The sequence below is a fragment of the Argopecten irradians genome, chromosome 13 (assembly GCF_041381155.1).
Source record: "Argopecten irradians isolate NY chromosome 13, Ai_NY, whole genome shotgun sequence".
In the NCBI taxonomy this organism is placed as follows: Eukaryota; Metazoa; Mollusca; class Bivalvia; order Pectinida; family Pectinidae; genus Argopecten; species Argopecten irradians.
The window spans coordinates 31,026,576-31,048,618 of NC_091146.1; the positions used below are offsets into that span (position 1 = coordinate 31,026,576).

The following is a 22,043-nucleotide window of genomic DNA, read 5'->3' on the forward strand; positions in this document are numbered from 1 at the left end:
AACACATTCATCATACGTACTTTATTTCAGATATATTCAGCATGTACACTTATATACATCTCAAAAATTCACATCTGTTTAAAATAGACAATTATATAGTTAGCAAGTTCATTTTCATTTTCAACAGATTTGGAATATTTTATCAAACGTTACATTAAAGCTTCACTTCTTTTAATCTCAAACATTGTCATCAGTTCAAAATAAAATTATGAAATTATTTTAAGTATTATAAATTTTCAGCAAATTTGAAATTTCTCATTGATTTAACTGTAATTTTTCATATCTTTGCAGGTTCAGAAGATTTGTTTGTTAGTATGTCCAACTTAGATTCTAGTAACTTTACCTCTTAAATTGATTTTCTTCTGTTTATAAGATAAACGTCATAACAACCAGGTTCATGTAAGGACAGACTTTCATTTGGGAAGCGTTTTGCGGTGAGTGAATGTCTATAAGTTTTTGGAGGCTGCGGTATACCTCTTACGTGACCATCAAATATTTGTGCTTTGAATAATGACCCATAATGTATCATTGATAAATTTCGCGGGTGTAAAATGTAGCGATTTACGTTTTAGAACATTTCCGCGGTGGCATAGTTAAGCAAATCATATTTATAGCCTTGAAATCATAATACATGCGACAGGTTCTGATGTTTTAACACTTATGTAAAACAATGATGTTGATTAATTTCGCGAGATATTTAGTTTTGCAATTTTGGATGAATTCCCTAATTTAGTGAAAATTAACATCTCATTTCCAATCTGTTTGTCAAGTTTTGAAGGATGATATACCTCTTTCTAAGGTTTCCAAATGATCAATTTTAGAACAATTTTATATATTGTAAGAATAGTAAAGACCACTTGCCTATAAAGACCATTTTGCGTTGTTCCTTTTGGGTTCTTTATAGACAGGTCTGAATGGGTATCTCTCTCATAATACAAGTTACACACTTTTGTGATTGATTGTTTTTAGTTTTGTTTTGAAGATAAATATATCTTTCTCTTAGCAATAATCAATATAGTCTTAATGCACGAAAGACCATATGGCTGGCTGAACCATACGAGAACACTAATTACAAATAATCTATATTTTATACTTTAAATGTCAATTTTCATGCTAAAATGTGATGAGTCCTCCATCATTAAACCGTGAGAGATAGTGGTGAGAAACTTTTGACCACGTGATAAATCTAACAACAGATCAAATACCCTAAAGAACGGCAACAGCCGCGAAAGCGCTAGGGCGATACAAAAACTGTTTTATTGTTATGTAGAAATATATATATTTTAAAATACTGTTAGAAGTCTGCTTTCCCAATCGCTATTACGGCTTCAGGTGCTCTATAGGCGAATGATCTATAGATAGTCAATCTCTGGATTATGCAACCTAGCGTCCTACTATTCTGAAATCCGGTATCAAGATATGCATCGTCTGAATCTTTTAATTTTAGCCTTTGTGGTTTCCGCAGCTATCTCAACTTATTATTCTTCAATTGTTTTATACCGTTTCATTGTCTTTAAGGAATATTTTTGATTATATATAGACATATAGAAGTATATTTTCAATTGTATAACTACATCTTAATGTGTGTGCATTGACAACTCCTGAAAGGTGGAGTTTCAATTTGGGCCCTCTGGTTACCATGCATTATTAAACATTTTTTTTTTAAATTTACAGATAACCGGGGGTTAGGACATCATGATATGACCAATGATTAAGATCAGTTCAAAGTTCCTTGTCAGTTATGTAGGTTGAACAGGGAGGTCATTTCTGTTTTGTCCAGTTTTGCTGGAACCAAATGATATTTTTGGATGATTTTTCATGAATTATAATATATTGATATGCTGAAAACAAAACAAAAAGGAAGATATAACTTAGTGTCAAAACATAGGTCACAGTAACCTAATTATGTAAATTGTCAATTTTGCAAGAATAAAGTTCATCTGATGCTATAATATATAAGAAAAAAATGTTATCATGTTTATCAAATGTGTCATTCTATAGGAGTAGTGCTCCAGTTAAGGCCTGACTATAGAATTGTACATGACGGTAAGTTATTTTATCTATTGTGGTAAGTTTTAATGTAAGTTGTATTTGAAGAATTTCTTTTTTGTTCATGTTCAAAGTGGAATAAAAGTATGTGAAAACAGTCTTTCGTATTTGAAGTTGTGTTCTCCACATAGCATTTTCAACTGAAAATACGTTGGTATTAAATATGTACAAGTTTTATCATTTTTTATTATTTTTTTACATATTTATCATAGTTTAGGTGGAGTGTTATCTTGTCTTTATTCTCGCACCAAATAATGACATTTTTTATAGAATTAAACCCTGATTATCTCCCGTGTCTTTTGAAACTGATGCACCCGAATCCATCAGGTTCTAAAACATTCGCCTCTCTATGAAATCTTCTGCGAAAAAAGAGGATTTTCAGTAGTCTATTTTTTAGTTTGATTCCGTTATCCCTAGAAGTCTTTGCGATCTAGCGTTGTTTTCCCTGTCATAACGGTGATACTCATTGTATCATATCAAGTGCTATTGTTTCTCATTTTCTGTAATTGTACCGAACTAGTACATGGATACGATCCACTATATACCAGTTTTGTATTACCAAAGTGTGTAATAAAATTTAGGTTAAATTTCGACTATAACTCTTTCATCTCAGACGGCTTAACAGTCCATGGTCGAGTGGTCAAGGGAAATCGATTTTTATTTCAAAGCAAATAAGCATAATGGAACATTCTTCGGATCTAAAAATTGCATAGAAGTTTTACAGTATCGGGTAGTCGTATAGTACTCTGATCAACGAGAATGAAATGCAACTATAGGGTGGTTGTACATATTCCTTGTTGATCGATGGCTATCATCCTAAACTTCCTCTTATAATGGACAATGAATTTAGAATGTTACATAAAACTAGAATAATTAGTATAATTCAGAATTGTTGCTGTAGTGCAGCAACGATGTCTATGACACACAGCATTGGTAAAATATAAGTAAATGCATTTATTGTCCTGACGATAGGGAGACATGATGATCTGTTTACCCAAGGCATATTATACTATCAAATACTATTATATGGCCTGCCGCGGGTGGGTTGGGTTTATTAGTTTAACGTCATATTAACAGTCAGGGTCATGTCAAAGGACGTGCCAGGTTTGTTGGGTGGAGGAAAGCCGGAATACCCGGAGAAAAAACCACCGACCAGCGGTCAGTACCTGGCAACTGCCCCACTTGGGATTCGAACCCGCATCCCAGAGGTGGAGGGCTTGTGGTAATATGTCGGGACATCTTAACCACTCGGCCACCGCGGGTAAACAAGTTGTTAGGTTTCTCCCTACTGCCAGGGCAATATAAGGTTTATACTACCGAAAAAAAATAAAGTCTTTCTCGTTCCACAATACAAGACTACCTATTGAATATTTGTGTCCAAACACAAAAACGTTACAGTTAGTGTTAAATATGACGTTAGACATACAATATTTTACATCAAAAGCCATTTTACTAACTTGCATTGGTTAATCATTAAAATTTATCTGAATTGAATTTCCCTGCGCTTTCTTTACGCATTGGTTCTTGATAACGCGTACCTTAAAATTATATGCGCCAAACCTGAGCGAGAATTCTGACATGTTAGATTTTATTCAGTAGCTAGATTGCTCTGTATTTCGTTATATTGTCAATTTTAACCTAGTTGTTAGCCTAATCAATGTTTAGTTAAAGTGAAGGTTAAAAGTACGGAGCTCCTTTTCGTGTAGTAAACACAATGCTATTTTTAATCACTGCGTTCCGTAATTATTCTTACGAACAAGGTCATTTAACTTTTCCGGTTCTGTAGTCAGGGTAAACACCTGTTTCTTCTTACATTAATGGCTTTCAATATTTCTTATAAGCATATTTAAGTGTTTTTGTATTGTTTTTAAATTATTTATGATAAATAAATATTAACCAATATACTCCACAATAACTTTTGACTTAAATATAAACATGACTAGACATTCTGTATAACAGCTAGGCTTACATACAATTCTAATTTCTCTTCAATATTTCACAACGTGCACCTTCATAAAATACACATTTTATTGATCTACGATTGAAAACCACTCTCATAAATATTTTTGATGCCGGAGAGCAATACAACGTTATCTACATGAATGGTTCGTCAGAAAAAGTGACTAGTACATGTGCCTATTTCTGACTATGGGATGACTCGAATACTCCTTATTTCTCAACCTTTCATTCTGGTCGCCAATAGTTCGAGTTAAAGAGGTTTTCTTGTATAATACAATGCCGGTAAGAAACGCGTTACCAAGACAACCTGATCATAAACATTGTTACCATTCCGCCTCATAATACATAAATCTTGGTAATAAATAGTGTCAATGCAAAGCAGATGCATTGTTCGCATTAACATTTAACTCCACACCTGCAGACACATGTGGAGTCTTTCCTATTCAAAGGCTGACACAGGTCAAAATGAATATTCAGGAGTGAATAAATTATAACGCTGACCCAGGCATCTTCATAAGGCTGGCACAGGTTATCATGATTTTAAGGAGTGAATGAATTAAAAATTACCCGGGCATCTTCATAAGTAGCGCGTGTTTGTATAATCCTGTAGCAGTAGCCATGATGATATTCCCAGGATGTTCCGCATGGATATGGAATTGAATATATTGAATTCTAATCTTACCTGTATTTAAAAATAATATACGCATGAAAAAAACTGTGATATTCAGTTAATAGATTAATGTGGATCAAATTGAATTCATCAAGAGAAAAAAAATAGAAAAAAAATTGATAGTACATGTCAAATGTTTCCCCTGCAGGGTTCCCCAATATTGAGACAATTAAAAGCTGAAAAGATAATATCACGTTACCTTCCAACAAAGCATGGCAACTCCTTGACCTATCTCTGGTCATTTCCAACCCAGTCTGAGCATTGATAAGCGTTTCCTTGATCTCGTCAAAATGCCGTTTGTTGGATTAAGCCTTGTTCTCCAGGTAACGCCGAATTAACGGCAAGGCTTCTTCTAATGCCTCATCAGTCAGCACCGAAGTGTTTTGATCCCTGTCCAGTCCTGGAAGTATCTACTGTGTGTAACACGTATTTATAAAGATAAGTATTAGAGCGAATCTTTGTACCCACTTCATTTGGCGTTTGTTGTAAATATCCATTGAGTTAACAAGACTGATTTCTTTCTGTTCTTATCAGTGTAGGACAGCACTGCTAATAAAACTTTATATGAATGTATATGTTTTCATGTATTTCAGCTCCGGATTATGCAACGTACCGTCCTCTTAATCTCTAATCCGGCATTAGGAAATACATCGTCTGAATCTTCTTACTTACTTCTGCTTTCTTGGTTTCCGCGGCTGCCTCAACTTATAACGTGATTTTGCTTTCTTCTGTCTAATTGTTTTTAATGAATATATTTCAAGTATGTATTAAAGAATATTTACTTAAGGAATGATTATCAATTTTGTTGCTTGCATTGACTGATGAAGAAAGTTAATATCATGCAAATGAAGCAGTTTAGGTACCATTTGCACGAGATTAACTTTCTTCATCAGTAAATGCAAGCAACAATATTGATAATCAATCTTTATATTTACGTTAACCAATTTAAAATTTTAGCTTGTTAAAAAAAAATCAAATTCTATGTATTCGCTATAACACTATTATACAATATTACACTAATATACAGCCAGTCAGTCCTTTTCGTCACCAAGGCAACATAAAATATAGTTCCGAAAATAGCTTCAATCTTTGGCTTTTTACAATTAAAAACGGCGGTTTTGGAATATTGTTTTCATGTATAAAAATCATTGGCTTAAAGTTTATCACAACCCCCCCCCCCCCACACACACACACACACACTTTTTTATGTCGCTTCAAATCGAAAACTTGCTGAACAGTACTATCAGTGCAGTGCATGTGTGATCTGGTTGCTCGATTTAGCAGGGATCGGTTTCAAAGACTATGACTATTGGTGAAATGCCAAACAGTTGGTATTTATACATAATCATACCTTTTAAAACTCGATTTCAATGAATGTGGAATGTAACTGATTGTTGTGTTTCCGCCTGATAATTATTTGCAGCTGACATTTAAATTTGTATTAACTAAACCTAGTGTGAAACTCAACCCCTGTGTCTATGGTATGCGATGCAGTCCAATAACATGGTGCGTTCGGAGCTCAATAAAATTTGTTAAAAGTGGATTTAAGGATGTACTCTTCTGAGAAGTCAAAACTTTCTTGTATTAAACTTTTTTCTTATATAGAATTTTGGAAATAAGAGTTCATACAATAGAAGAAAATGGAAGAAAAAGCATATGTCCGTGTGCTCGTTTTTGAGCTATTGTCACTCAAAGATACCTAATTAACACAATATTGGATTATATTGAATTATTGCCGTTTTGACCATATACACCAGAGATAAAAGCCATAATTCCCTAATGAGGTGTTTGATATGTATGGATGTTTGTACAATTTATTTTTCGTGGTCTTCTTAAAAATATACCAGATATGATTAATAAGACTCTTATTTTTCTCAGAATAACGCTATATGCTACCCCTACCACTTAATTTTGAGCTACAAAGTGTACCATTTTCAGCCATTTTTGCCAGATTTAACCCTTTATAGTGAAGGTTTTAAAGTTCTGGTTATTAAGTTCTGGTAATCAACTTTTGAAAATATGTTGCATATCAATAGGAAAAGGGTTGCTCTTTCTAAATCAGACAGAAAAATTGGGGGTCCTTGTGCTTACGTTTTTGTCCCATTTCAATATCTGTTATTTTTCAATATTTTAGAGTAAAAAATAAATGTGCTGAAATTACCATCAAATATCAAAATAAAGTGACAGAAGCGAATCATTTCACACATTAAGGCTTAATATTAATTAAAAATCACAGCAAAACTTCGCTTGATACAGCTAAAAATATTGGAGCAGTGGTGATTTAAGTGAAAACAATTCAAGCGAAAAATGGTAAAACTTTGGCTCTACGCAAAGCGAAAAAAGGCACATTTTCAAAATGACCGCCAAATGGGTCATTTCTGTAAATCACCGGACAAAAAAATCTACTAAGAATAGAAATGCAATTTTTTGACAAAATTTGCTACTGGAAACTTGCTACATATATTGATAAATTTTGTTGGAAAATCTCATAACTTCATTGTCGAAACGAGATTTGAACGGGACTGAATCTTCAGAAGAATACAACTTTAATCGCAGATCACAGAAAGAATTTTATGTTATTTCTGAAGTGTGATAACTTCATTGTCAACTGGAGTTTTTAGGAATGACATTCTAAACGAAGTAAGTAGGAAAACATCGATTTTATATATTGGCGGTTTCCAACGACCCTCCGATCCATTGTCGTAGGTTGACACTCACGAGTCGCAACATCGTGTCGTTGATAACTAGATAGAATGACTTATTTTCAAGTCACATGACAAAATTTTATCCAGTTAAAAGTGTAAAAAATATCCATGTTTATTCATATATTTCAAATTTATAACAGACGATAAGATAATACCATTTACAGAACGGCTCACAAATATACAATTTACAATTCTATATGAATAGTAAAAATATCACAGATAATCAGATAAAAAGACAAGTATAGTAACTTATAGTTTATATACGTCAGATCTTACGAAATGAGCTTAAAATTGTACAGAAAACAAACAAAATATAGCACAATCAGGTGAATAATTACCGTTAAATTCCATACGGAATTAATAACTAACACACGATAAAAAAAACATGGGTTCATATGAGAGACTTTAGGGACTAAAACACATTTTGTTGATCAGGTAAGCGTGCTATTGAAACAATTAAATAGAAAGACACTATGTAAATCTGTTCGCCTACTTTCCAACGATTGTGAGAATAAAAAGCTTACAAATATCATTGTCAGACATGGAGTTAGGATAAACATGTGCTTTTTAACATCGACATTTCAAAAACTTGCGTTGGACTACTTCAACTTTGTAAATAAAATGTAAGGAGATCATAGGGGACAACAAATCGTCTTTTTACGAAGGCGCTTTAATAAATCTTAAATCAAAGTACTGAAAGTGCTGCATTATTGCTTTGACAGAAATCCAACAATTCAATTTTCAACAATTCACCCCTGAAGACATATTTAGAATCTTTCATTTCGAGAACTAGAGCAGTCCATTATAAAATTACAGGTGTGAATGGAAAGTTTCTTGGTTAATGATTCATCAATTTAACTTAACCATCTTTAGCCATTTTCAGAATGATATCATGGTTGTTCAGATACGAAAAAGCAAAACAAATTTTATAATATTATGTATTTTTGTGTTAATAACACACGACGAAGCCTTAATCATTTTCCAACGGATAAATGTTGATTATGCTCTCTCGGCGATGGAACACCTTTATAGTTTATGCTTTTACGTCCAGTGGAGTAAGTTTCAAAATGAATTTCCCCTTACATGCTTCTGAAAAAATTTTATCAGGAAATAAAATCATGGCTTCCGAATCATCATGGTGCTTTTTTTCAGTGGTGCCCCAATGCTGGACCGAGGAAAATCCTCCAAGCCATTGAAGTGACTCCCTTTCCCCGACGTCGACCATGTAAAGACCGTTGAGGTTAGTCACGTGACAATCAGTGTACCACCAGGCGCCCTTGTAGTTCGATGCGCAGTTCTGATGATGGACGTCGTTTATCCCTGTCGTATGTTGTGAAGTCGTGGCCGTCATGTATCGCCAATGCGTTATCTAAACCGTAGGAAACAATAGGTTGGACGTACTGTAGACGATGTAATCAGCACCCCTACTCTATCTAAATTTTAATTTCGATATTATTATTATGACAAAAAAAGGATGATAAATTGTCGATAGGATTATAATCAGACATTAGTAGTAGTATGTAGTACTGTGTTGATACAGAATTTATACACAGACAATAGAACATAGTGTATGTACATGGTGGGATTTATGAAACTAAGGAAAGGTGTTTCCCTATTTAAGAAATATATTTTCATTGTTTTTATTCTCTGCAACTCTTTTTTATTTACCTTTTTAAAGTTATATGTGCCGTATTTTTCATACTCACGATTTAAGATAAGCTATTAAATATATTATCATCACCAAAAGTTTTTAACATTTTGAAAATTGCAATACTTTCAATGCTTTGGTTTTTAATTTTACAACTAAAAATAAGAGCAGAAATGATTTTTAGCAGTACTGCCAAAAAATATTATATGTACATCTATACAGAAGCGAAATGAGTACCTACGGGTCAGGCAATGAAGCCAAATTGTGGTCTACAGTTTCATTTCACATTTTTTACAGTGTTGGTAGTAATTGTAAAGTGGTTTCTGCAAGAAAGTTTCCATCTAAACATACATAAGGCATAAATTACAAACAATTTTACAGTACATAATTTCTGAGTTGTAACTAACGTTTATAAGGCATCTGAAGTCATTTGAATGATGTTCACGGCTTAATTTACCAAACCTTATGGTTTTCGATAGATTAATGAAGAAAAATTAACATGCCAAAATTTTCGCCCAGTTACAGCACATATAACTTTAACATGTGTTTTACCGTGTTTTAGTGACATGTTTCTAAACATTCTTAATATTATGTCTGTTTGATAAGATATAGCCATGGAGTTCTTCCCCTTGACCGAGACAAACAATAGTCTATAAATTGTTCTGGCTCTGATTAGAGTTAAGTATCAAGGTAGTGTGAGGACTAATGTCAGAAAAATAATGAAAGCAGGATCTAATATTGTTCGCTGTGATATCTTTTGTTTTAATGGGGAAATTTGTATATGACTTAGGCGATCTCTTTAGACGCAGGCATTCATACGTGGCAGGGAACAAATATTCCGTTCATAAATGACTTATTAGCTTGACGTTTAAAATCATTAACTTATCCACCAATGTTAGAACTAACAACGCTTGTGCTGTTTTATTGCATATGTAATATTTTAATGTAAATCAAAAGAATGAAATAACGGTACAAGTTTTTCTTTACTCTTTAATGGAAGTCTCTGCCTGAGATTTGTCAATTGTTTTCTCTTGAACTGCTTCTAGTTTTATTATGAAATAATCCAGGGGTAAATATAAGGTCAGTGATAGTTACCCAAAGAGTATCAATAATGGTAAAATGCTTCAAATGCGGTTATTGAATATTATAAGACTCTTTCACTTGTGGATATGAAGGATCCTGAAACCCAAGGCAGCAGTCGAGATGGAACAGTAGTCGTTATTATATGCATAGTTAACTGTGCGGGTAGATTTCCGAATGGCTGGATCTTTTGACCAATACTTCATGATGGTGTTGTTTTGTTTATGTCGAAATATGTGTTTCGTGAGATGCAAGCACTTACAATTTTCCTAAAGTACGACTACTGTATTATCATCAATACTGGTAGAGTCTACCCGAAGCTAAAGATAGAATATCCCTATTCATCATATCAACATGTGAAAGAGTATTTAACGACGTTTTCGTTAAAATTCTATAACAACATTAAAATTTCCCCAGAAAATCCAGTGACGTACAAAGAAGCCATGTAATACAGTCTCGTGTGACATTGGGGTATTGCAGCGGATAGATCAGCATTATCGCCGCAGATGTGGATGAAATCCATCGACGACGATAAAACAATTAGACAGTTATACCTGTCTACATGGACCGGTCTGAGAAAAAGACAAAATAACGCTCACATTTATGTTCTGTACACTTAAAAGTAATACACTTACATGAAACGCTACCGGAAAATCCCGAGACAGACAGTCTGTAATTCTGAGTTTCATTAGCTATCTGGAAAGACGAGTATTGGGCATATCCTATTTTTCCATACCATCCCTCCAGTACAACACGTAGGATCATCGGGGTGCTCGTCAACAGGTGGATGTTGTCATTTCCTGTGTTCGAGAGAAAAAAGAACATTTTTATCACATACTTTGTCTTATATCCATTTTTCAGATAATCACCGCGGACATGACCGAATATGACCGGATGTGACCGACTATGACAGGAAATGACTGAATATGACAGAATGTGACCGAATATAACTGGAATCGACCGAATATGACCGAATATAACGTGAACATATCAGGTACAATGTTACCACTACATGATGAATTACCAAGCCAGAAGTTTCCATGGAGATTACCAAATCCATTCTTATAGTCAGCCCAGTTTCGAATGAAATCCACGTCAGCACTTGTTCGCCTCTGCATCACCTGCGTAGAATTGATAACGCAATTCATGGTATCAAAGATAGTTTATAATGGACATTATGTAAGACGATAACACGTAAAAAATTGGTATAGTAAAAAACGGTGGACGATGTAAACGGTCTGTATATATGTTCACTCTACTAGTCCTATACCTAAATGATCGGGATAAACTTGTTGTCTGTCTGTATATTCTCACTCAACTAATCCTATTCCTAAATGATCTGGATAAACTTGTTGTCTGTCTGTATATTTTCACTCTACTGGTCCTGTACCTAAATGACCGGGATAAACTTGTTGTATGTCTGTATATTCTCACTGTACTAATCTTATACCTAAATGAACGGGATAAACGTGTTGTCTGTCTGTATATTTTCACTCTACTAGTCATATATATAAATGACCAGGATGAACTTGTTGTCTGTCTATATATTCTCACTCTTCTAATCCTATACCTAAATGACCGGGATAAACTTGTTGTCTGTCTGTATATTCTCACTCTTCTAATCCTATACCTAAATGACCGGGTTAAACTTGTTGTATGTCTGTATATTCTCACTCTACTAATCTTATACCTAAATGAACGGGATAAACGTGTTGTCTGTCTGTATATTTTCACTCTACTAGTCATATATATAAATGACGAGGATGAACTTGTTGTCTGTCTATATATTTTCACTCAACTAATCCTTTTCCTAAATGATCGGGATAAACTTGTTGTCTGTCTGTATATTTTCACTCTACTAGACCTATACCTAAATGACCGGGATAAACTTGTTGTGTCTGTATATTCTCACTCTACTAATCCTATACCTAAATGACCGGGAGAAACGTGTTGTCTGTCTGTATATTTTCACTCTACTAGTCATATATATAAATGACGAGGATGAACTTGTTGTCTGTCTATATATTTTCACTCAACTAATCCTTTTCCTAAATGATCGGGATAAACTTGTTGTCTGTCTGTATATTTTCACTCTACTAGACCTATACCTAAATGACCGGGATAAACTTGTTGTGTCTGTATATTCTCACTCTACTAATCCTACACCTAAATGACCGGGAGAAACTTACCATCTACTAGTCACTTACCTAATAAATCGAGATAATTTTTGTGATTGGGTGTTGATGCCTTTACGTTTAGTAAAAATACGTTTTCCCTAACAATAAATATTTTTCCGTGATATAAGTTAATTTTTAAATACACATATAAATAAAATCCATGCTACATTGTTTTCGATGTTGTCTTTATTAGTTAAGTATTTGTTTACAATAGTATCCTGTAGTTTGCTGTACTCACAATCCACGGACCATCTGCTGTATCCACATCGAGGTAAACTTGGATAGTCTGTCCGCCTGTTACAGTGTAGTCGTTAACACCGGAGACTGCAATGTATAACACGTTCCATATACTGGGTGTGACATCTACAGCGGCACCGAAATCATATTATCTTCGTTAATGCATGACAACAATATTATTTTGATGTATGATGAATAACAGTTATCTTTACTTGCTCACATAAATGCATTAGTACGTGCTCACGTAACAAGTTTAATGTGAGCACGTACAAAAATACCCACCCTACATTATATATAGTGTTGATCATCTTACACAAAGTACTTTTCACCCTACATCAAAACAAGTATTTTCTGTCTTTCATAAATATAAATATGTTCACTGTATATAAAAAAAACATTTTTGTTCGATATTAAAAATAATGGCGGCCCAGAAGTGTTCTGATTTTCTTTAATGTATGATATACTGAAAAATCATCTTCACGTGCTTTTTAATTTATTATTACGTGCAAACGTAATCTGTTTGATGTGAGCACATCGATGAAAACAAAATTTATCATATACAAATATAAATTATTTTGTATATATGATGTACTGATTAATTATATAGTATCAAATCATTTTCAATGCGTCCCCAAAAAACTATCTAATTAAGCATTCTATTTTTGGGACCGGGGTGCCCGAGTGGTTAAGATGTTTGACATATGATTACACAAGCCCCTCACCTCTGCGCTGCGAGTTCAAAGGCTGTAAGGTACTGATCGCTGGTCGGTGGTTTTTCATCGAGAACTCCAGTATTCCTCTACCAACAAACCTGACTCGTCCTTAAATGACACTGGCTGTTAATAGGACGTCAAACTAAACCTAAACTTTCATTTTCATTTTAAATGTCTAAATATACCCTTGTGGGTAGGTAATGCTTGTGACGGCATGTATTTGTGAGCATAACGTTTATTGGAAGACGACGTGAATTTCTCATATAAAACAATGACGTCACAATGAATACACAGAAGCAAGAGAAGTGACTCTATATGATGCAAAGTCGGAGTAAAATATGACGCTACCGTCCTTGCTACACACCGCATACATGTGATGGGAGGACGTCCTTACATGACCCTGGCTCTTAACAGGACGTAAAATTAATAAAGAAACAAACATAATTACTATTTTGTCCGCCCCTGTGAGAGTGGATATGTAGTCACATATTAAAGAAAAAAAAAACCACTTAAATCCATACTAAATAATTAATCAGTTGTTTGTGGAGGCCCTAGAGACGAAACACCTCAATCATATCTTTTAAACGGCTTATATTTCCCTTAACATAGAAATCGTCGTAGTTCGAAATCAATAATGATAAATAATACATGGTTGAGTTGAAAACAGTGAGCTTTGACCTATATCCGTATATACGTTCCTGGGTTAATAATTCACAATATCGATTTGTCGACAGCTATAGAAACATATTAGTACCTTTTAAAAAAATCGTTTTGCGGTTTTAGGGAAGAAATATAAAAATGTAAACTGTTTACAAAAACACAATGTACAATGAACAAAAAATGATTAGAATAAAAAAGGTATTTTCGATTGTTTTGGATAATCGCAAACAAAGCATAATGCCTATGGTAAACATATTTATTTAGATTTGATTGTAAAAAAAATCTTAAAAGCACTTATTGAAATATGAATCGACTTAGGAAACAGCGTATTTATAATCTCTGTCCGAATAATCGCCTATTTTGTCCACTACTTATGAATATTTTCCATTGTTATGTTTACAATTCTGGATAAATATTGCATGTTATAATCATCCTGGAAATAAGAATTGAATCCGTGCGAACCGAATAAATCAATTCATCGTCTTAAATGCACACTACCTTTCCGAAACAAAAAACAGTTCCTTGTAAACAATGCTAACGTAAGCAAATGTAATGGCTTAATATGGGATTTCATCGCCAAACGAGTGCAAGTTTGTCTGCAATATATATTGACAATTGGTAGTCAAATGCGTAGTAATTAGGACGACGGCGGGACACATAAGACGACCCTCGTTATAGCGATTGACATTATATTCATTATAATGAAATTGCTCAGAAGGAAAAGCTAATGACATTTGCGACTTAACGAAACAATCAATCTCGTCTAACATTCTATTTTAAAAATCAAAACCAGTTTGAGACAGATGGTGGACTTTTAACGATATGACACTTACGTCGTAGCTTTGAGAAGAACTTTGTTGAATTGGATGAAACAGCTGTCGTTTCCAGTACTGCTTTGGAGTAGATGTCACAGGTTCTGTTGTTCTCCGTGTAAGAGAAAGATTTACATCCGTTTTCAGTCACGCAGTTTATTGCGCACGTTATCAGGCTATGCATTTCCATGTTTGAAGTGAGTTTGTGTGAACTGATATCCGAAAGGTTAACTCGGTAATTTCTGCTGAATTCATCAATTTCACGAAAACCCTCCACTCCGAACGAGTAAAATAAGGAAAAAACTAACATTAAACTTTTAAATTTCATGTTTTTCAATGTGTTGCAAGATAAATTGATCACATACATTTTTGCATGGTTTCCGCTAATTGAAGTCCAAACTAAATTTGAGCCTTGTCGTCCTGTAGTAAACCACGTAACAAAACAACATCTAGCCACTAACTAGCTGTGGTTAACAAAGAATGGAGTTTTTACGCTCGATGAGCGATAAATAATACAATAGCCAGGTGTGGCATTTTACATTTTTTTTTCTACTGTCACCAAGACGATATCTCATTAGCGTTATATTAGGAAAACATAAACATATAAAACTTAATTTATTATGCACTGGCCACTTTACAGTTATAACCGATACAGAATATTTTTATTATTAATTACTTTATCTGGCGAGAAGAGACGGTAATGTTGTTCCATGGTACGACGTCTGTTTTTTAATCTCTCCGTCCGCCAACACTCCATTTAAATAACTACTTGCCTTGGACGATTTGGTGGATTGTAACGAAATTTGGTATGAAACATCGCTCTTAGGGCAAGGGAAACCAATTTCGTATGAGGAAGACGGAGGGGAGGGAAACAAAATGATAATTTGTTAATTCTTCAAAATCCTTCTGATGTATGATTGAAATGGTTTGGTTCCTATTTGTCAGTAACATCCTTCATTGAAAAGGAAACTTTTTTTTTTCTATAAAGAGGGGCTCGGTCCAAAAGGGTTGTTAGCAGTAGGGACAGTGTTGCAAATTCCGCTGTAGTAGTAGTAACGAAAATATTTTGTCTGCAACATACCTAAAATTGGAAAGGCCAATTTAAAAAAAAACAAGTGTGTCGGTCGCTGAGACGGACACAGGACGGCTATTTTGAAAAAAAATATTACAGTCAAGTTTTTGGATTTTTTTTATTTAGAGATGATTTTTTTTAATGACTGGTGATTTATACGATGGGGCTCATTTCTCATGTAATCGACACATGTTTGGATCATCTCACAATTTTTACCAGTGAGTAGTTTATGAGTCGGCAGAAAACCTCTTATTTCGGACGTTTTTCAATTACGTGTTTTGCCTTGTTTTGTCCAAAATGGCATTAGTAAGTTATTATGGCTTATTAGGTCTTATTATCAGATAGGAACATATAAGTTCCACGTTAAGGGAGACCGCGGTGTATTAGTGTTTTGTCTTCTGTTAATGGTGAAACTCGCTCCTTTGTTTTTTTTGCTGGTGTCGTCATGCTGAAACATGCCATAAAATACATCGACCCTGGCTGTTAAAAAGATATTAATCTAATCAGTCAATCAACCAATTTACAAACATCACCCGGTGTAGCATGATATTTTGAATCATAGTATATTGCCCCGGGTGAAATGACCCCCCCCCCGACCCCCATGGTTAAATTAATTCCCTTTCTGAAAGTTACTACATCACTTAAATGCAATGTACATCAGATTGTTCTCATTTATGACAAACCCTCAATCAAATATAAGTCATATTAGGCTGATAATGGATAAGAGAGTCGTCTCAACTATCTCTACATTGAACGGTCAACATGAGCAAGAACTACAACTGTAAGACAGAACCCAGTGCCTTCCTCAAACTTCGGTCGAACGCTGAACTCTATAACCAGAAGTGAAGTAGTACCAAGGGATGCAGTAAGAAAAAGCTATTCAGTTGGGACGAAGAGAAAATAACAAATACTATATTTAGTCGCCTTGTACGATCTTGTAATTAGGGCACCAGGTACAATTCTAACGCCATTCATTCAAGGTCATATAAGTGGAAACTAACAAACAAATTCTCTATAGTTAGAAAGACCTAAATTATTCGGTAGCCTTTACCACGCGGGATTAGGTTTTTAGCAGTATTACTAACAAGTATTTGTGATTTTGAAGAAAATATTTTGTATTTATTAATGAGATGGAAGGATGGTGTTGTTTTCTCTCGTGTTCTTTAACTTTCTACACTTTCTAAAAAAAAAAAAAATTTTTAGAGACCTCCTCTTTCGTGTCTGATAGTGCCTTTCACTGAAGATAAAAAAAGAGAAAATATTCCTCTTTCCATTGTATGGCATAGATTAATCTTTAATGTGGGCGCCTAGATCCCCATGTGATCTCGTCAACTTCCAACTTGAATATAAATATACTTGATGTATCTTTTCCACAAATAAATGGGTTTGGCCTGTATTTAGATGTTAACATCTCTCTTGGTGACTATATAGGGGAATGTTGCTATATATAAACCAGGATTTTTAAGTGAGAAGAATTTGTCACTGTCTCGGTACACTACTAAACACCACGCGAGACGCTTAGGTATCGGGAATAAAAAACCATTTTTCTCAACAAATACGTACCGAGTCAATAAAATACCAATGTAAGTTAAATACATTCCACGATGTCTAGTCCTTGTTTTAAAGGCGAAGAATTTAGAAGAAATGTCTTAAATTTTCATTTAAAAAATACGTGAGATTGTGAAATGACGGTACGTTTCAGAGAGTGAGCCGGTAAGCCTAGCACCCGTAAGCTACATCAAAGGTTGCACCAGCGGATTTAAAAGGAAAATAAGTCGTCGCCCAACGTCACGGTCCGTGGACAAACATTACGCGCTCACAACGTATTCGTCCAAAGACCCGAGTCACAAATCCTTCTCACTTATAAATCCTTTCGCTAGATTACTCTTTAGTATTTTGAAATTAAGTTTCGTGTTTATTAGTACAATTGGCACACAGTTAATAAAACAGTCCATTATGTATTGCTGCACTACGATTATTACAAATTGAAGTAATTTCACACCATTTTGAATAAATTTATATTATTTTAAAAGAAAAACAAAATTTGTTTAAAAAATAAAAAATTGAAACTGTTCGTGAACTACTCTCTAATAATATGCGCTGGTATGGGTAGCACCACTGGGCGTATACGGCATTAAGTTTTTTGTATATATTGTATTCTCTTGGATCCTTGTTACATTTTTAAGTTAACTAAACATTGTGTATTTGCATATTACAGATCTATTTGGCCTTTCGAGAAGGTGTTCATTGTGACATCATATGTTTGTGAACGTAACGTCATAATTTTCAGAGATAATGACATTTCGCTCACTAAAACCAAATACTTAGAACTCATAGGATTTCATAAAATGTTTTTGGTTTTGTTTGTGATTTCATTTTTTTGATGTCTAGACCATATCCTTAAAGAAATTATCTTTTTGTTTGATTTCTTTGCAATTTTAATGACTAGACCAAAATTTTAGTTAAAAAGTGTTTTTGATTTTGTTTGCAACTCGAAAAAAACCGCTCTGTATTACCTACATGCTTATTTACATGGCCTTATATGATAGAAGTCCAAAGCGGCGTATTATTATCTGTAGCCATTGATTGTCCAAATAATGATGGTGCTAATTAGTTTCTGTTTTAAAGCATTACCCTACATTGACATATTGTATGTGTCATCTAATATCATCAGCGCGTAATGCTTTAATAAAAAAGCTGAACCATTATAAGTATGCAGCGAATTATTCATACTTTTTTTCATTTAAACATATATTAATTTTAATTAATTATGTTGATAAAAATGTTTTTCTGATTTCCGATATCTGTTGATTTTTTTTTATTTTAAACACACACACCACTTTCATCATTGTTCTTTGTATTCAAACTAATTCCGTCTTTCTGATTGGACGATTCGTTTTCTTCATACTTCTACGAAGAAAAAATGTGGGAATTGCAAGATCACACGACGTCATTGTGATTCATATATTATATACCGGATTCTGAATGGTTATGCATATGGTTACTATTTGCAATAGTACACAGAGAAGCGGGCACTATTGAAGTGGCGCAGAATTTATTGTAAATCTATTGTGACGTCACGATAACATTGCGTCATTATAACGTTTCCCTTCCCAAAGAAGTCAAGATGGTGCCTGTGTGCTGGGATTGAAGCAAATGCTGCTTTTCTACAGAAGCCAATTCAGTAGTTTTTTTTATGGATCTACTTTCAATCTTCAAGAAACCGAATCTCGTTTAAAGAAACGGATTTCTACGATAATTTATATGTTGTACTTATGATGTAATAACATGGTGTGGGAATGAAGCTAGCGTTGCGGGGTGGGGGGTCCCTTGAAGTGTGTCTGTTACGATGAAACGAAAAGAGGTCATACACATTTCAGAGTGATGTACTAAACCCATTATGGCCTGGTTGAGAGGGCACTATTGCCTCATAGTATTGTCTCGTGTTAGGACTACTCCATCCTTCAAATATTTCGTTCCCACGCAAAATCATTTAGTTCACACACACTAATATTTCGTTCACGCAATACTTTATTTATTCTATGTCCACTCCCAACCACCGTACAAATATCATCCAAATTTAGAAATCATGTTGTTATATTAACTTATATAGTATATAATATTAACTTTAATTTCTCAGATGTGTTCATCCTCAATGCCTTACTTATTACTATTTTGAACGTTCATGTTTGACCGCGATTTATTTATAAAGATATGCTGTTGTAATCTTTAAAATTACCTTTGAAATGATTGTTCTTTGTTTACCCTAAGATAGTAAGATAAGCAAAGCAGTATTCTGTTTTTGCATATTATAGATTTAACTCCCTTTCTGGTAGGCATTAATTGTAATGTCGTTATTTTGTACGTCATTTCTCTGAAAAGTATTGCGTTATCCTCGGAAAACACATAACGTCACAATCAACACCCATCCGCAATGACAGATAACTATGTAATATGCAAATACGGAAAACAGTATATTTTTATTTAATTTTGAAGTAATAAATATTATCATATTAATATATTTATACTATCTTAGCTGTAAGGTCATCAAATCAGTTTTATTGGAGGTAGAAAAAACATTGATAAGCTCACCCTAATTTACTATATATCCTGCATAATAGATAATATATAATACTAGCTACGAACTATATCAATAAGAGAAATTTCATTTGAAGGGCAACACTTCACTATACAAGAAGACACTAACACGAACATACCGCAGTCTCCCTAAACACGCACCACACACTTCATATGAGCAACACACTACATTTTGTCTTCGAGGAGATATTAAGTGTTTTACATGAACTCTCTTAGCTGTAAGGTCTATCATCGGAATAGATTCAACACAGGGAAAACCTTATGGTTGGCTTAACTATACAAACATCTGTTACACAAATCTATATGTGCAAGAAAAATGTTTCGGTATTTTTTGACAACATCAGAAAAAATGTAATGATCTAAGAAAAAAACATGAAAAGACGATGGATCACCATACGGAAAAAAACTGTAGATAAGTACTAGTTAGTTATCTCCCTTTCACAACGGCATTGTATGGATTCAACTGAAAATGTTAAACGATATGTTGAAGAGAACAAAATAACTCGTCAGTCAGCACCGAAGTGTACTGATCTTTGTTCTGAAATATATGCTGTGAGTAACAAGTGTTGATTGGGATAAGTGTTAGAACGAAACTCTGTACCCACTTTATTTGGCGTTTGTTGTAAATATCCATTGAGTTAACAAGACTTATTTGCTTTCTGTTCTCATCAGTGAATAACAGCACCTGTAATAAAACTGTATATATGTTTACATGTATTTATATATCTTAGCTCCGGATTATGCACCTAAGCGTCCTGCTAATCTCTAATCCGGCATCAGGAAATACATCGTCTAAACCTTCTTACTTACTTCTGCATTCTTGGTTTCCGCGACTCTCTCAACTTTCTACATATAATTGTTTTTCTTCTGTTTTAATGTTTTTATTGAATACATTTCGATTATATACAGCTACATTCAAGTATATATAACTATGAGATAAGTACATTATGGTTAGTGTGCATTGACTACGCCTCATATTTGACCTTGAGTTGAGCGTTTGTGATTGGGAGGAAGAGTTTCTGTTCCCTAGCAACACCATGGTATAGAAGTGTTCATTTATTATAAGTACACCCTACTTTATTATAAATTATCATTGCGTTATTGTATGTTGACGCTCCTCTATTACCAATTGACGTTCTCTTTTACAAATTGATGCTCCTCTTTTACCAATTGTCCACCACCTTATGACAACAAATGAAAATAAAAGATAATATTTTGATACTCGGTTTCTTGTGTTTATGTGTTTTTTTTTTTTTTTTTTTTTTTTGTTTTTTTTTTTGTTTTTGTTTTGCTTTTGTTTTGTTTTATATTTGTCAAGTGGCCAAAGAAATGTGTCAGGTATGTTTTCGATATTTTATCTTAAAATCCCACCATCGCGTGTTTATCGTACTTATTGCTAAAGTGGTCCTTTTTCCTTAGGTTCCGGGCCATTATTGTCATTATTCAACTGGCGTAGTGTATTATTGAACTGCATGATATACATGCTTGTTCCCCAACAAGTGACTGTTGTTTATCATTATCATGTTTATCAAATGTGTCATTTGATTTTTGATGAGGGTTTTATAGGAGTATTGCTCCAGTTTGAGTCTGACTATAAATTTGTAAATATGTCATTCTATCCGGTGTGCAAAGTTTGAATGTAAGTTTTAAGAATTTTTTTTCACGTTCAAAGTGGAATAACAGTATGTGAAAACAGTCGTTCGTATTTGAAGTTGTGTCCCCCACATAGGAAATGGAACTGAATATACGTTGGTATTAAATATGTACATGTTTTATCTTATTTTAGGTGAGGTGTCATCTTCTCTTGAATTTCGCACCAGATATTGACCAATAATTTCTTTGATAAAATTTCAACCCTGATTATCTTCCGTGTCTTTGAAACTGATGCACTTGAATCCATCAGGTTCCGAAACATTCGCCTCTCTCTGAAATCTTCTGTCAAAAAGAGGATTTCCATCAATCCATTTTAGCTTGATTCTGTTTTTCCTTTAAGTCCCTGTGATCAAGCGTTATTTTTCCTTTTTTCATAATGCTACTCATCATATTATAACTGCCTGTTTCTGTGGATAACATCAAGGGCTATTGTTTTTAATTTTCTGTAATTGTAACGAATTGAACGGAAAACTAAGTTATTTTCGAACATGTACATTTCTAGCTTAAAGG

The 22,043-nt window shown here is 33.9% G+C and overlaps 1 pseudogene; it reads right to left on the bottom strand.

Annotated features, from left to right (window-relative positions):
* Positions 1-8,499: 8,499 nt before the first annotated feature.
* On the bottom strand, positions 8,500-15,043 carry LOC138305802 (ficolin-1-like; annotated as a pseudogene).
* Positions 15,044-22,043: the final 7,000 nt, after the last annotated feature.